The sequence below is a fragment of the Tachysurus vachellii genome, chromosome 26 (assembly GCF_030014155.1).
Source record: "Tachysurus vachellii isolate PV-2020 chromosome 26, HZAU_Pvac_v1, whole genome shotgun sequence".
Taxonomy (NCBI): Eukaryota; Metazoa; Chordata; class Actinopteri; order Siluriformes; family Bagridae; genus Tachysurus; species Tachysurus vachellii.
The window spans coordinates 16,069,350-16,087,305 of NC_083485.1; the positions used below are offsets into that span (position 1 = coordinate 16,069,350).

General features: G+C 41.1%; 1 protein-coding gene across 5 annotated transcripts in view; it reads right to left on the bottom strand.

Moving 5' to 3' along the window:
* Positions 1–17,956, bottom strand: part of zbtb20 (zinc finger and BTB domain containing 20) — an 82,437-nt gene that overhangs the window by 45,447 nt on the left and 19,034 nt on the right. The window contains exon 1 of one of the 5 annotated variants that reach the window (XM_060862626.1): positions 17,081–17,342. The exons of 3 other annotated variants lie outside the window; for them this stretch is intronic. The gene's annotated coding sequence lies outside the window, so the exon portion shown is untranslated. Of the gene's footprint in view, positions 1–2,842; positions 3,198–17,080; positions 17,343–17,956 lie in introns of those variants that run through there. One more of the 5 variants, XM_060862624.1, reaches the window with a different exon arrangement.

The following is a 17,956-nucleotide window of genomic DNA, read 5'->3' on the forward strand; positions in this document are numbered from 1 at the left end:
AGAGAGAGAGAGAGAGAGAGAGAGAGAGATTCAGGTTAATCAGAGGCGCCGTAATGAGGCGGACGTCTCATAAAGAATGCAGACTGGAAATCATTTTTGTCAGAGAGAAAGAGGGAGAGAGAGATAGGGATATAGGGAAAGGTGAGGGTGGGGTAAGTGTGTGTGTGTGTGTGTGTGTGTGTGTGTGAGGGATGTCAGCCCTCAGAATAATATAAATGTTGAATATGTAAATGAGGGATGGTGAGCTGCTGTCCTGGTGGTGAAGCGGCTCTCGGCCGTCACTGGCGGGAAAACGGAGGACGTCTTGTTTATTTTTAACGCTCTGTGCGTCTCGGGGCATAATATGGACATAAATATATTAATGAGCCTGAGTGATATGCTGACCTCATTTTCTCCCTCGTTTCCCCAATGCCAAGCCCCAGAGACACGCCGCTGCGGCGCGATAAAGACGACTGGCAGCTCGCTTCCTTTTTATCAAAAGCCCTGATTTGATGACGGACGTTGTGCGGTTGTGAGGGATTAACACCTTAGCATGTGTGTGTGTTATATTATATCCGACACGTCCCACATTCCTGGTGTGATATGAGACCCTTGGTTACGTTGCTGATTGGTCAGAAGGTGTTGAGTCGTTTCCTGTAGCAGAGGCTCTGACTGTAGCGTAGCTGCTAAACATTTGATGGAACTGATTAAGTCTCCAACAGAAACCAGTGAAACCTTCAGGAGAGTCTTATGTGCAGAAGGAGTCTCTAGTGTCAGAGGTACAGCTGTAACTTTAAGTTCCGCTGTAACTCGAGGAGTTTTCGATCACGTGACAATCTGCGATTTTAAACCGACGACGTTCTGTAATAAATAAAAACCTGAGCGACACGACACCCTCAGTGTTAATTCCTTATACATTTATTACTGTAACATTCTAACATTCCACCTTCTAAAACACTTCCCCTTCGGAGGAGGCTGACTAGGTAGGGAGCATTTAGTCTCATCACTCTGAACTGCGTTACAGCATCACTATGTGTATTTTACCCATGAATCCGTTCAGCAAACCTGCCTCTGTGCACCAGTTGATTGAGGATAATTTTTCTAATAAAATTCACTGATAATATTATAGAAGCGTTTAGTGTGGAGTAATAAAGTGACAGCAGAAATGGCCTGACCCTCCGAACGAGACGCTCTCTTCGTGCGACGTTTAGCGAACGGTCCGAACGCTCTGCACGCCCACGAAGCTCGACTGCGCGCTCAAATAACCCATCATTCAATTAAAATAAATCACTTGTTCCTGTCCGACTCAACGCAGAAAAGAGCTTCCATCTTTCTCATGGACGGAAAAGCTGACAAGGTTGTTCTGCGTTGTTCAGTCTCGGGGCCTTTGTGATGCACGTCTCCGCCGTCCTTTTTCTCGTCACGTGTGTAATTAAATTAATGAACAACATGAATCCAGGAGCTGAGTGCTTCAAGTCTGAACTCCTGCTACACACTGGGGCTGGAGCGTAAGGAAGCCTTGGAGCTCGGAGGGATGCGGAGTATGAAGTGGTGTATGAACTGGAGCTGGCAGGAGAGCCGTCATTTGCATAGACAAACATTATCGGACACCTAAACGCCGCTGATATCACAAGCTTACAGAAGAGGCGGAGCTACAGCTGAACCCCAGGTGGCTGTGAGAGACATAATAAGGCCTGAGGTGTAACAGATTTCGCCAGAACCAACACACCTCACAACAACTGCAGAATAAACACCACACATGGAGAACCGCTAGAGGAAAACAAGCGGTGATGAAGTGATGAAGGTAATGATTCGACTCTAACAGCTGAGAGAATTCGACTCCTCTGAAAACACCATAATCTTTAACTGCTGTAGATCATCTGGTACTTAAAAAAATGCTTAAATGACATGAAACAAGTTCATATATTTCTCTCTGTTATTAGTGTTAATGAGACAAAAAAAAAACCAGAGGAGTCTAATAATAAACCTGAACTCCTCGGACACTGGAGACTCCTTCTGTACACGTCACTGTGAACGAGCTGTTGCCATGGAAACGATAACGTATAAGAGTGCACTGATATAAACCTGCCCTACAGTCAGAGCTGTCGTTAGAGAGAATTAATCAACACCTGAACATCAATCAGAGTCCAGTGTACAGAACTGTGTGTGTGTGTGTGTGTGTGTGTTTTACAGAAGGAGAGAGGAGGCAGAGGTCTGCTGAAGTGAGGCTGAAGTTAGCTCGAGGTCAGAGCTGTAAATAAGCTCATATCATAGCCGTGGACCGAACAGCAGATGGAACCGAGGAAACGCAGAACAAGTGTGTTAATAAAACATGCCGTTCTTTTTCTTTTGGCTGAGACGAGACGGGAAAATCGGCAACGTCACTCGTACGTGGTTCATGGGTTTATTTTGGCTTAAACGGCGAGAAGTTATTATTTTTGGAAAACTTTTTTAAACTCATAAACTGGACTCTATGAAATCTGTTAAACACACACACATACGCACATATACAAACACACACACACACATACACACAGGGCTGTTAGAGTTAATATCTGAGTGTTTTGTAACTGAATGGTATTCAGGTCATGATAAGAATTCAACCCTAATCCTGCACTACTTTCTTTTTTCCCCACTTTTTGATAAAACCTGACGTGTAGCAACAAGCATTCCGATCGAACCGTACCTCTGAATCCCAGCACGCTCCGTCCTCCTACTTTTCACAGTGCCAAAGAACACACACAGCAACCCGAAAAGCTAACAGCAACATGATGCTAAAGTGCCGGAGGCCAGTGAATAATAAAAAAAAAAAAAGAAAATAAAAAAGAAAAGGAAAGAAAGGAAAGTGTTTAAACATGCCGACCTGTTGGGGCACATCCCTGGCCCAGGCGACAAGGTGCCTTGTTTCTTTCTGATGCTCTTCACATGTAAACTCTCGTCGTGTTAATGTCTACCCCAGGACAAACCGCATGCGTGCGTTTTGGTCTCGGGTTCTGGCCTGCTTCAGCTCCCTCCGTCTTCACATTGCGGTGAGTCTCTCCGTCTCTCTCTGGCACACGAAAACCAGGAAGTGAAATACAGCGAGCGTGTAACTCTGTGCACTTCCTATGCACCAAACACGCCGGGGCTGACCTGAAACGACCCCGTGCACTTCAGGCTCGGGGCCAAGTCGGTCTTCCGGAGCTGGAGATCAGAGGAGAGAAAGAGACGGAGAGGAGAACAGGAGGGGAGAGGACGATTCAGCCAGTCGTTTTTTTTTCCTTCTTCCACAAAACCATCTACATTTGGTTAGCGAACACTCTGGCCTGACTCCAAGCTCATTTCCACGCTGTGCTCCAGCGACTGGCTGCTCGGGAATGTTTCTCCTTTCACTCAGCGACTCCACGATTCTGTGAATTTGGTGATTCAAGCTGAAGCGCTCACAGATTTTTTTTGGTGTTGTTGTTGTTTTTTCTTTCTTTCTGAACTCTATAGATTGGGCGATTCTGCACCTTGTGTATGACAAATGAAAAACAAAAGCTTCCTCATTTCCCCTGCGCCCTTTCACTCAGTCGGCGTGCCACATGCTGAGAAATTATTATGTTTGCTTCAGCACTTCAGATCTTAATGTCTCGTTAATGCTCTTCTCAGGAGCTCGTACCGAGGAACCGGAGACCAACACAGGCTTTACACTCGGACCGGAAGACACGTTAAATGTCCTGAGAGAAGATCTGAAATCACCATAATATCATGTAGAGGAATTTGTCTGTGCTGTAACCAGCACTCTTTACACAACACTATATCTGTTTTTTCATGTTTAATGTTTGCAAAATCTAAATTGTACCAATGAGCAGATAAAACAATCAAAAAATCTAAAAAAAAAAAAAAAGCTATGATTTTAAATATTAAGCATAAAAATGTCACGTGATTTCATTCAGCTCCATTCAGTTGTAATGATTTTAAAATAATTAATCAAATAATCCTGGTCTGGAGATCACAGGGGAGATCACAGCTCTTTGAGGGGAGGGGCAGACACTCTCCTGTCAATCATGGTGATGGGAGCCAATCAGGAGCTTACTTGTAACACTGTACAGGACGATGAAGCGCTTTGAAAGTCACACCGAGTTTACTTAGACTTCTTACAAATCACTGTATCACTCTATCTATCTATCTATCTATCTATCTATCTATCTATCTATCTATCTATCTATCTATCTGTATGTTTCTCTCTCGCCTGGAGAGATGGAATGATGGAATGACCTCCTTGTCCTGTTAGAGGAATATAAAGTATAAAGGGCAGGAAGTCAGAGCTGATGCTGGTGTGACATCAGGACCAGCATTACGCTAGCTTTGTGCTGTTGATTGTTAGCTCTGTGAGGATATTACAGCTTTATGCTAGCTTAGAGCAAATTGGATTTTTTTTCTTCTAAAAGTCTCCCAGTCATAGGACACCCACCAGCTGAGAGAGAAAGAGAGAGAGATCGCTAAAATGTAAATAAAACTTTGGACTGAAATAAGGCTTTAAACGCGAGCGGTCTGGAAACTCAGTTATGGAGCAGCTTTTGATTCCCTCCTGTGTGTTTTTATTTATGACGCCGTGCTCATGGCTGAATTTCCGGAAGCTAATCATGGAGCTAAAGGGTTGATGCAGTAATGTCAGTCCTCTCTCATTAGCGCTAACGGTAATGTGACCTCCAGCAGTAACCCGGCTTAATTACAGCTAATTGTTATAGCAATAACAATGCCAATAAACACCACAAACAAAAACTCGTTAAGAGAATGCATTTAGACAATCACTCGTTCACTTACCATACTTTACATCCTCAAAATTTCAGAAACGTGACTGTCATACGAGATGAGATGAAGAGGTGGGCTTAGTGTCAGTGTGTGCTGAAAATAATCAGCACTATAATCATATATGTATATTAGAGAGAGAGAGAGAGAGAGAGAGAGAGAGAGAACTGTAAAAAAAAAAAAAAAATCAAGAACTACAGAAAAGAATAAATAAATCAAATCTGCCAGAGAATTAGCAGCACATTATTTAGCACTCTGTGTCTCACCGCAAATCCACCAACAATAAATAAATAAATAAAAAATTAAAAAAAAACAAAAAAAAAAACAGGAGTGTTGTATAAAATTGTGATTGTGCTACATTTCAGGCGGCGTCTCGTGATTGTTTGGCAGTTTGCATGAATGTGACGTTTCACAAAGCCGCCTCAACAGAAGGTGAACCATTTGACTGCTCATGTGACGGACCGCTGAACTGCTCGAACCCTGGAGCTGATGCTTACACACACACACAATTAGCGTCTTATCATGGCGCTACAGGCGTACCGTAGCAACTGCCCATAATTATATAGCATAAACAATAAAAAAACAGAAAGCTGACGACTCGAAAGTAGGAGAAGTTCACGAGAAACCTTTAAAGTGAAATAAAGGAATAAATCGATGCGTTTGGGCTCAGAGATGGAGTGGAACACCCACCAGAGCTCGCCGTGCTCCCTCAGCTCTTCACCTCTGACCCCTGTGTACAGCTTCAATCACTAAAGTGATGGCCTGGATTTGAAACATGACTGTGCTTCAGCTTTCCAGCTGCTTATTGCACTGCTGACTTTTTCAACAACAAAAAAAAGTACAGCAAATTCATCTCAAGTGTCTGTTGCCGGTGGCGAGGTTGAGGCTCAGGGGAAATTTCTGTCCTGTGGTTGTGCAGCTTTTTGAGGGTGGGTGGATATTAGAAATTCTGAAAAAATTGTATTCTTAAATGAAATAAAGTACTAGCTATTATGTGACATCAAGCTTCAGAACATAAGCTAACAGGGATAAACTGTGTGTGTGTGTGTGTGTGTGTGTGTGTGTGTGTGGTGACAGTATGGTGTGATGAAGCTGAGTCACTGTTAACACAAGCTGATTACACCGCAGTCTTCCATGTCATACAATAGATCCACAAGTCGTGCTGTCGCTTATGTTACAGCAGCTCTAACCATTCGTTCCTGCACCAGCTCCTCTTTATTCTCTCTCCACATGTAAACCTTTGTGTCCTGAAGAAGTTCCAGCTTTACTTCTGTCTGTTACAGAACACTGAGAGTGGAGACTCCTTCCATAAAAACCTCCTTCATTAATATAAACTACTGTCTACAGTCAGAGCGGCTGTTAGACACAACTAATCAACATGTGACCACCGATCAGAGTCCAGAATTTAGCAGCGCTGTGCCGTGAAACGCTTCCTAAAATATCCCACGCTGCAGTATGAACACTAACTAGAAATGGATTGCAGCATTTGGGACAGAGCCATTGATTAGTTTCCAAAGTAATCAGGTGCTGCTAGTTATAATTATCCCGGATAAATTAGAAATGAGAAACACACACACACACCCGCACACATGAACACTCACACCCACACACACAGGGGCCTGTGGAGCGAGGATGATTTGCCCTGTGATTAAGCAGAACTGGTGAATGAGCTGCTCATTGTGATTAAACGGAGAAATGCGGCTCGACGTGTTTTCTCGTTACACTGTAACACGGCAGCGATGAGCTCGCACCATCCGTGCGGCTGAACGGCAGGAATTTTGGCACTGAGGGGAGTGTGAACACGTGTGAGAAGGCTCCAGTTCTGAGGGCGTTGTGCTGTGCCAGAACTCCTCGGCTGATTAAAAACTAAAGCAAGGTTTTCGGTGGCTTGCGTTTTCTTGTTAGCATGTTTTGGAGATTCGGTTAAAATGTCGAAGCTGGCCGGTCGGCCTGAGCGATGAGTGAGGTTTTATTTTTATGGCTGTCCTTTTGGGGTGTGGAATCTTATGCCATATCATGATGCACCTATATATAACTGCAATATCAATAATGACATATAGCGTAAGGTTACGCCTCAGTGTCCCTCTCTGTGCTAATAATAAGTGAGTAAAGACAAGCACTCATTAGGAGACTGACTCTGATAATGAGTTTCCTAAGTATATAATCATTTTATCATCAGTACCAACAATACAGGTCACTGTAGTGCACACATGCACACACACACACACACACATACACACACACTCATGACCACGTCAGTGTCACTTCTGTCCTGAGAATGAACTTCCACCCACAAAATATCTGTTCGGTGTAGCAGCTCCTGGCTTTACTACTGACGTACAGCGGTAAGAGGGGTGCCAATACTTTTCTCAGGCCAACAGATGGGCTACAGTCAGTAACTGTACACTCAAACACACCATGAGTGCACCATATAATTGCATACACTAATGTGCACTATGAGTACGTATATAATCTATCTGTATATCCCCAGTGACTGTAACATTAAAAGGAAACAGGAACTGGGGGGAATGTGGAACCTGAGCCGCTCCCAGAGGTACGGCCGTGACCCTGACGCTGGAACGCCGGCTCCGACGTGATTCCAGGAATGACATCATCATCAATCTCCGCTAAGCAAACACAGGAAGCCGTTATGAGAGAGGAGACCTGACACCAGGACTGAAACGTATACACAAATATATCACATTATGGTATATCGCATTATACTTGTGTGCTTCTACGCTTTCCATAGTAACAGCTCATACACAGAAACTGCACTGAATTTACAAGACATGTCTGATTGTAGATCTGTTCAGGAATAAGGTGTAAGGTTTGTGGGAGGAGCCTCCAGTGTCAGTGCTTCAAAACAGAGATAAACCTGGGATCTCTCTGTTAAAAATTTTTTTTTTTAATCTTTCACCGTAACGTGAGAAGCTACGTTTTTTTGTCTTACCAACGCCACAATGGAAATTACCATGAAGTAACATGTTCCAATATAGCTATAATGGCATATATTATTGAACATTTTAACCCCAAAATGTGCATACTCATATTTGATCGTGTTTAATCCTCAGTGTTATAGATGTATGGAAGTACAATCAGTGTAAAGTGTGTGTGTGTGTGTGTGTGTGTGTGTGTGTGTGTGTGTGGGACACTGAGCTGAGGTCCTAATCTGATCGATATGACCTTACATATGTTTGTGTATCTGGTGTAATGTGTGACAGCAGGAACAAGCTGTACATTTAGGTGACTAATGTAGAGAGATGAGCATGTGAGGTAAGGAAGAAACAGGATACACATGCATAGCAGTACAGAGTCTTGTTGGGAACAGGATGTGAATGTTTTTTTGTGTAAATGTATATAAGGATGAACCTCTCAAGAGGTGAGTCGTGTCTGTCTACAGAGAACTCTTCAGTCTTCACCCCTGTGCTCAGGAGTGACCTCTGATCTTCCTCAGACCTCATTAACTGATACAACTTAGTGATGTAACTATCTGTGAGGTAATATAACTATCCGTGAGATAATGTTAATAATCTTTGAGGTAATGTTTCTATCTCTGAGGTAAAATTAATGTCTGCTAAAGTAGTCTTGAGACGGGTCCTGTAATGCTGACTGTAATGTTTTATTTTTAAACACAATAATGTTAGTCTTATCTGTAATTATAATTGTGTTGTGAGGTAATGTTAATCTTTGAGGTCCTGTAACAATCTGTGAGGTAATGTTAATAATCTTTGAGGTAATGTTAATAATCTTTGAGGTAATGTTAATAATCTTTGAGGTAACATATCTGTGAAGTAATGTTAATAATCTTTGAGGCAATGTATCTATCTGTGAGGTAATGATAATAATCTTTGAGGCAATGTATCTATCTGTGAGGTAAAGTTAATAAGCTTTGAGGTAATGTAAATATTTGTGAGGTAATGTTAATAATTTGTGAGGTAATGTGTCTATCTGTGAGGTAATGTAACTATCTGTGAGGTAATGTCAATTATATTTGAGGTAATATAACTATCCGTGAGGTAATGTATCTATCTGTGTGGTAATATAACTATCTGTGAGGTAATGTATGCATCTCTGAGGTAAAATTAATGTTGCTAAATTAGTGATAAGATGGGTCCTGTAATGCTGAGTGTAATGGTAAAGTGTAACACATAATGTTTTATTTATAAACCCAATAATAGTCTTATCTGTAATTATAATTGTATTGTGAGGTAATGTTAATCTTTGAGGTGATGTAACAATTTGTGAGGTAATGTAAATAATCTTTGAGGCAATGTATCTATCTGTGAGGTAAAGATATTAATTTTTGAGGTAACGTATCTATCTGTGAGGTAATGTAACTATCTGTGAGGTAATGTCAATAATCTGTGAGGTAATGTGTCTATCTGTGAGCTAATGTATTTATCTGTGAGGTAATGTTAATAATCTTTGCGGTCATGTAACAATCTGTGACGTAATGTTAATAATCTTTGACATAATGTATCTGTGCCCTGTGATGGGTTGGCACTCCGTCCAGGGTGTATCCTGCCTTGATGCCCGATGACGCCTGAGATAGGCACAGGCTCCCCGTGACCCGAGGTAGTTCGGATAAGCGGTAGAAAATGAATGAATGAATGATTAATGTATCTGTGAAGTAATGTTAATAATATTAAGGAAATGTATCTATCTGTGAAGTAATAATAATAATCTTTGAGGCAATGTATCTATCTGTGAGGTAAAGTTAATAATCTTTGAGGTAATGTGACTATCTGTGAGGTAATATAACTATCCGTGAGGTAACGTATCTATCTGTGAGGTAATGTTAATAAACTTTGAGGTAATGTGTCTATCTGTGAGGTAATGTTAATAATCTTTGAGGTAATGTATCTATCTCTGAGGTAAAATTAATGCTAAAGTAGTCTTGAGACGGGTCCTGTAATGCTGACTGTAATAGTAAAGTGTAACATAATGTTTTATTTTTAAACACAATAATGTTAGTCTTATCTGTAATTATTATTGTATTGTGAGGTAATGTTAATCTTTGAGGTAATGTAACAATCTGTGAGGTAATGTTAATCTTTGAGGTAATGTAACAATCTGTGAGGTAATGCTAATAATCTTTCAGGTAATGTATCTGTGAAGTAATGTTAACAATCTTTGAGGCAATGTATCTATCTGTGAGGTAATGATAATATTCTTTGAGGTAACATATCTATCTTTGAGTTAATGATAATAATCTTTGAGGCAATGTAACTATCTGTGAGGGAATGTTAGTAATCTGTGAGCTAATGTATCTATCTGTGAGGTAATATAACTATCCGCGAGGTAATGTATCTATCTGTGAGATGTTAATAATCTGTGAGGTAATTTATCTATCTGTGAGGTAATATAACTATCCATGAAGTAATGTTTCTATCTGTGAGATAATGTTAATAATCTTTGAGGTAATGTATCTATCTCTGAGGTAAAATTAATGCTTGCTAAAGTAGTCTTGAGACGGGTTCTGTAATGCTGAGTGTAATAGTAAAGTGTAACACATAATGTTTTATTTTTAAACACAATAACGTTAGTCTTATCTGTAATAATAATCGTATTGTGAGGTAATATTAATCTTTGAGGTAATATAACTATCTGTGAGGTAAAATTAATAACCTGTGAGGTAATGTATCTAACTGTGAGGTAAAATTAATGTTTGCTAAAGTAGTGTTAAAACAGGTCCAGTAAAGCTGAGTGTAATAGTAAAGCGGAACACATAATGTTTTATTTTTAAAAATATTAATGTTAGTCTTTATATATATTATTTATAGAGACAGAGATGTCTCATTGAGATAAGGATGGTGAGTGTGGTTACATCTGTGCTTCTGGAGGATAAATAGGCACAGAAATGTGGCACAAAATTCAAGAATGACAGTCAATAACCAGCATGACAAAAAGAAGCAAGGATCATAAAGCTAAAGCTCAAAAAAAAAAAAGACTGGTCGCTGAAGAGTCATCTACTTTAAGGGCAGGTTGGGCTGAAGTGCTTCGTAGCAGCTGAATGGGGCCATGAGTGTGTGTGTGTGTGTGTGTGTGTGTGTGTGTGTGTGTGTGTGCGTGAGAGAGAGAGAGAGAGAGAGAGAGAGAGGGAGAGGAAAAAAAGAGAGAAAATAAATAAATAAGACTATGAATAATAACGGCTATGAGATCTTTCCACCATCAAATCCCTCTCATATGAAAAGGTGAGAAGCTCAAAGACAAAGGCCTTTCAGTCGCATAAAAGTGCCGGCGCTCTCTCGGGTTGACCTTTAGCACTGTTTTCTTTTCTTTCCCCCTTTAGCTATGTTCCAGGCATTTGATTGATTTGCATTTGAAGATTAGCCGTTAGAGATTTCCTATTCCCTCCTTGTCAACTGGAAGCAGGTGCCAGAAATCCATCCCACCTTTTTACCACCATCACCACCACCACCACTACCACCACCATCATCAATCTCATCACAAAAAGACAAAGAAGAAGAAGAAGAAGAATATAAAAGAAAACTTTCCCTGCACAAAGAAACCTAAAAACATCCAAAATACAGATAAATATTAAATCCTAGGTTAAAGGTTGTGTCCTGAAACATATAATCAGTACATTTCATATTCCTGCTATCAAATTTAAGGTCATCTATCAAAATTTCCATTTCGATTTCAACATGATTTAATGACACGTCACAGAATAAAATGTCTGAGACCAAGTTCATACTTGTCTGTAAATAACACAATAAGAGTCGAATCAATTAACCAGGAATAACAGCCCTTTAGTGAGCTTTATATAGGCTATGTAAGATTCACTGCTATAGAAATCGATAAAATCACTAAAATGCTGGAGACCTTAATCATGTCCGGCATCAGTATTCAATATGGCAACCCGGACATCTACAACAAAGCTGGACATCTGTGACTAATACTTTATGAGTCAACGTTTAATCCACATACTGCAGCTTTAATCGTTTATATAAATGCTGTTTTACTCTACAATTCAGGCAGTAAAACTATGATTCAAAGATAAATTCTGACATAAAACTAGATTTAAACATCTCATGTGACATGGCATTCACTGATCTTACCCAGTATAATACCCAGAATGCAATGCAGCATCAGCGTGCTGAGCTCATTTCACTGTTTCTCCACATAATTTGTGCTCTTTTTAAGCAACTGCCAATAACAAATTTGTCTAACTTTGGCTTACAAAAGAATTGCTAGCATCTGTCTGGGAGGCACCTGATCACATACTTCATCATAAAACAAATTGTAACATGCCCACAAACAACAAAACAGCAAGCACCCTGAGACCTGTACAGTATACCTATAGTCATTTCTCTAGTCTAGTGTAAGCGCTCTGAGTTTCTATGTGATGTGTACTGTACATGTGTCTGGACTTTTAGCCACTGACAGGATGCCAATTATCAATAAGGACCTTCTAGAGTTACGCCATTAAAACTAACAAGCACTCCCTGTTTTTTAGAGCTAATCCGTAATACTCTCAGAGAACATCCGAGCTTTTCGTCAGTCACTCCTAAATAAACTCTGAATATGTACTTTAGTCAGATTTTAACCAAGCAGCTCGTTGCCAGTGTATGCGTGTCACTTTCTGACCAGGTTAGAAATCTCTTTCTGTTTATGAACATTACAGTGTTCTATATACTGCCTATAAATTATGAATGTTTATGAGTGTGCAGTCGGCGCTTCAGACCGGAGGACCTTACAAGAGATTTGAAAGAGGAGTATCTGGGCCTCTCGCCCAAGAAGATGCTAAAGAAGACAACAGTTCTTTCTGTATTAGTAAAATGGTTAGTATAGTTACTAAGAAAAACAAATAATCATAGAACACTGACATTCTGTTATTTGGCTCAGTGTGTCTGTGTATAAAGCTACAATTGCTCTCTGCTTCCTGTTACACTCCTTGATCTTGCAGCTCTTTTATGTATATTCTGTCTAGTAAATGTATGGGGTAGATGTCAAAAAATGTAACTACTGTCCAAGTCCAAAAATTTAATTACTGTAACACAAACTGGCAAAAATATGTCTAGTTTAACACGAACGGGCCAAAAATGCATCTAATGTAAAACAAACGGGCCAAAAATACATCTAGTGTAACACAAACAGGCCAAAAATACTTCTAGTGTAACACAAACAGGCCAAAAATACATCTAGTGTAAAACAAATGTGCCAAAAATATGTCTGGTGTAACACAAACGGGCCAAAAATATGTGTAGTGTAACATAAACAGGCCAAAAATATGTCTAGTGTAACACAAACGGGCCAAAAATATGTCTAGTGTAACACAATACAACTATTGTAACACAAACAATCTAAAGATACCACCAGTGTAACACAAACGAGCTAATAATACAACTAGTGTAACACAAACAGGCCAAAAATACAGCTGGTGTAACACAAACAGGCCAAAAATACAACTACTGTAACACAAACAGGCCAAAAACTATTGTGATTGTAGCTTTAATAGTTAAACGCACTTTTTATTGCACTGTCACATACAGGTCACAGAAATCACACAGACTGGTCACAGACATCACAGTCATCACACAGAGAGGTCACAGACATCAAACAGATGGGTCACAGACGACATAGACATCACACAGCTTGGTCAAAGACCTTACACAGACAACACACAGATCTTACACAGACATTACACAGACGGGTCACAGACATAACACAGATGGGTCACAGACATCACATAGACGGATCACAGATCTCACACAGATGGGTCACAGACATCACACAGACTGGTCGCAGACATCACACAGAGAGGTCACAGACATCAAACAGATGGGTCACAGACATCACAGACATCACAAAGTCTTGTCACAGACCTTACACAGACATCACACAGACCTCACACAGACGATTCACAGACTTTACACAGATATTACACAGACGTCACACAGAAGGGTCACAAACGTCACACAGACATCACACAGACGGGGCACAGACGTCACACAGACGAGTCACAGACCTTACACAGACCTCACACAGACATCACACAGAGGGGTCACAAACATCACAAAGGCAGGTCACAGACATCACACAAACGGGTCACAGACGTCACACAAACGGGTCACAGACGTCACACAAACGGGTCACAGACGTCACACAAACGGGTCACAGACGTCACACAAACGAGTCAAAGACCTTACACAGACCCCACACAGACATCACACAGACGGGTCACATTTTGTTGCAATAGAGTGAGAGCAGGCCTGAAACTCTAATCTTAATGCAGATTTTCAGCTCAAATGCTCCTTTAATTATTTCCATCACACAAGTTCCAAGAAGTGCAGGTGGAAATTCTTTAAGCAGTGACCATTAAACTGGAACAAAACCCACAACTACAACAAGTGCAGCAGGACAACAGACAATATAAATACTGTAGAATTAAAGGTACATTAGGACCAAAATAGAAACAGGTCATACAAGTGACATATGCAGAAGTAAACAAGAGCTTGTGATTAAAATTCTTGAAGTGATTCTACCTCATTGTTTGGAAAAACCCCACAGCTATGGCAAGCTGAACCGGACAAAAAGCCTGAGGTTAAAGGATCTGGGAGGTTTATAGGTGTACTGTTTGTGTGTGAATATTCACAGGTGCAAAAGTTAAGCTGTAGAATCATAAACAGGGGAAACACACACACACACACACACACACACACACACACTCACTCTGCCTGTTGCTTTAATGTTTTATAGTGTTACATCAGCAGCATGTTGTATAACTGGCCCAGTTCATAAAGAAACTCTCAGTGTAACAAAGGAGAACAGGAAGCACTGAATGAGAAGATTTCAACACTCGGGATAAGATGATTAGAGTCTTGTGGAAATGATTGACCTTGGTTGAGACCACTTTTGATTTTTTTTTCTTTGTGAAATCTTTGTGAAAACCAGAGTGCAAGTATATGGCACAGAAGCAGGTTTATACCTGTGTGTGTGTACACCATAAACAGAAAAATCCGTACAGACAACAGAGTTGGTTGTTCACTGAGCAACGTGAAGCTTTAAGTGCTCGGCTGAACAAAGGCGTTGTTTTGCTCGTAATCCCGATGAATAATTCTCAATCTGCCGAAGAGAAAAAATAAAAAATAAAAAAAACGGACGGCCCAAAAAGAAACCTGACCTTCTGTGACAAAGCCTCGCAAAAACACACCGTTGCTTATTATTTCCTTTATTGAATGAGCTAACTGCAGTGCTGAGAGGAAGAAAGGAGAAAAACAAAAAGGTGAAGATCAGACATTTGCACTTTCATTTAAAGCCTCGTCAGAAGTGTTGTGTAGCATAAAATGTACATCAGCGTGTTGATAACTGGTTATGATTTAGTTTAAAATGGACGCTTCAATAGGATGAAGGGTTTTTATTCTGGGCAGCTCTTCAAATAAAGTGTTTAAAAGGAGATGTAATGTAATATTTAAAGAGCATGTGTCTCCATATATAATAAACTGGTTTAGAGATGATACAGATGTTACTGGAGACACTGGACATTCTCTTCACTCTGTCTGTCTGTCTGTTTTTAAAACCATGACACAACAGAATTGCATTATGGGAGAATCACGAGGCTGACGTTAACGAGCTGAACAAACTGAGCTGCTTCATTCAAAGCCTGGAGAAAAGTTTATATGGCAGGAGGAAGAGGAAGAATAAGAGAAGGTGGAAGAAAATGAGGAAGGGGGATATTTAGACTCTGGAACGTTAGAGACTGTGATAAACAATGGCCATTCCCAGAATTCCTCTCTAAGTATATACATGTAGGATGGAAGGAGTGAGTGTGCACGAGTGAAGGAGATGAAAGCGAGGCTGTAGTACACGCTCGTTAATAGTATATAAACATCGGCCCATATGCTGCGTGCTCATGAAGCAGCTGCTGTCGTCAGTCACTAAAAAAAACAGAATGAGAACGAGAGAGAGAGAGAGAGAAAGAGAGAGAAATAGAGAGAGGGAGAGAGAGAGAGAGAGAGAAAGAGAGAGAGAGAGAGTGAGAGGGAGAGAGTGAGAGAGAGAGGGGAGTAAATGAGGGAGGGAACAAGAGAGAGAAAACGATAGAGGGAGGGAGGGAGAAAAAAAAGGCACGTCTCTGCCAAATTGTCTTGGCAACACCATTTGTCCTGGCAACAGGTCGGTGCACCTCTCTCACTCCCTCGCTCCGCGAAAGACAACAAAATGTCTCCTCTCTCCTGCAGCTGGCTGGATACACACACTCGATCCGGCCTGGCTCCCTTAACCCGGCCCTCTTTACACACACACACACACACACACACACACACACACACACACACACACACAGAAGCCACACCGCATCTAAATAATAAACACTAAAGGACATCTGGGCCACTTCGATATTAAAGATCGGAATCGGAAGATATCAGTCAAATAATAAAAAAATATGGCAATCACTCTAATCGAGAGAGAGACTGAAAGAGAGAAAGTGAGAAGGAGAGAGAGACAGAGAGAGGAAGAGAGACAATAATAAACCCAGAATCTGATCTTTTTTTTTCGAGACAACATATTGAAACTGAAAGACCGGTGGCTCGGTGTGAAGGACGGACGTCACACTCCGATCATTTTATTATTTTATAAATAAAACATTTGGCTGTAAAAAAGTTCACCTCCTGAATGAGTAAACGTGCTGAACATGTCAGTACACTTAGCGTTAGAAACCTCTTTGGTTTCCAAGTTAATATTAACCACATCAGTAATCAGCAGCTTTGTGTAGTGTACGCTAACTAATAATCTGCTTTATGGTCTAGAACTTTATCAGACGCTCGCTGTTGATGGGGTGTGTGAGAAGGCAGAGTCCAAACTACACAGAGCCACTTCCCATGAAGCACAGGCCGCCTCCATGGGCTGGAAGAACACGCCAGCTTCTACCTGCCGCCGCCTGCAGCCTGGTGCCGGGACGCTCCACAGCCACGTTCGCACCAGGCGCAATAACGACCTGCTCACAAACGCACACGCTGATTGTTTCTTCTTTGTTTTTATTTCTTGTTTCTTACATTTCCCTTTCTGTATTGTGTGCCTGTGAATTCTTCCGAGACTCTGCACAGCAGACGAGTTGCAGGCTGCCCTCTTCTCCAAAATGGAGGACAGTGTGAGTCTTTGTGCCGAGCATGAGTGCAGCTCCCTCCTCTTACCGACCCAGGCCCCGTTTCTCACACAGCGAGAGAGAGAGAGAGAGAAAGAGAGAAAGAGAGAGAGAGAGAGAGAAAAAGCGGGAGAGAGAGAGGGAGAAAGATAGAGAGAAAGAGCGAGAGAGACACACACACAGCGGCTGTAAACAAATCAGAAGTAAACTTGGCACCGCTGCCAGAGAGAATGCTTCGCCTACCTCTGTTTTATTTTTTCATCTCTCTTTTACAAACCACTTCCAGATATTTTTCCCTCCAGAAACTCACAGCGATCCTCACGTGGACTCTGCCGAGCGCCATATGGGTGCCGGGGTTAGCTGAGGACACGCATGCACCTTGGCAAACGCACAACTTCCCTATTAGAATCCAAGATACATTTCTCACGCGGGGTGAAACGCCTGCCTGCTCGCGTATGGATTTAAAGGGCCGACGCACTGCCTGCGCACCCTGTCTCTTTGCCTAAACAAAATATGTTTGGTAAAGAAATTTGGTTATTAACCATCAACTGCCTGACAGGTTTTTATCTATGTGTTCATGCAAAAATACTGTTGGCAGCTTGTCCGTGCCATCTGTGTGCTGTTTCAATGGAAACGCGACTCACGGCCCAGTGTTTAGGCCAAACACAGCACGGCTGTCCTGTTTATATTCAACAATCTACGCTGCACTTACACACTTTATAGAGCCGCCTTTGTGTTTGAAATCTCGCTCAGAAACTTCGTTCAGGAATTCTATTGAGTGAAAAAAAGCAGGAGCTAGCTGTGTGTTACATCCACAGCTCTGAGAGAACATTCAGCCGTACAGATTAATAGATTAACATCCACGACAGTCACTCAGTTAACACCGCAGTTCAGATAAAAAAAAAACCTAATCATAATCTTTTTTTTAATGATGCACCCACCTGTGACAGAACATGTTTTTCCCAGTATTTTTCTTTTAAATCATTAATTGTAGCTCAAAGTTAGCAACAACCTGAAAATCTGAAAAGAGTCTTCTCTTGTGACGTGAGGTGTGTATCATTTAAAAGCATTAAAAAAAATCACTTTAAATGTATTTTCTCACACACTTTCTGATTTTCT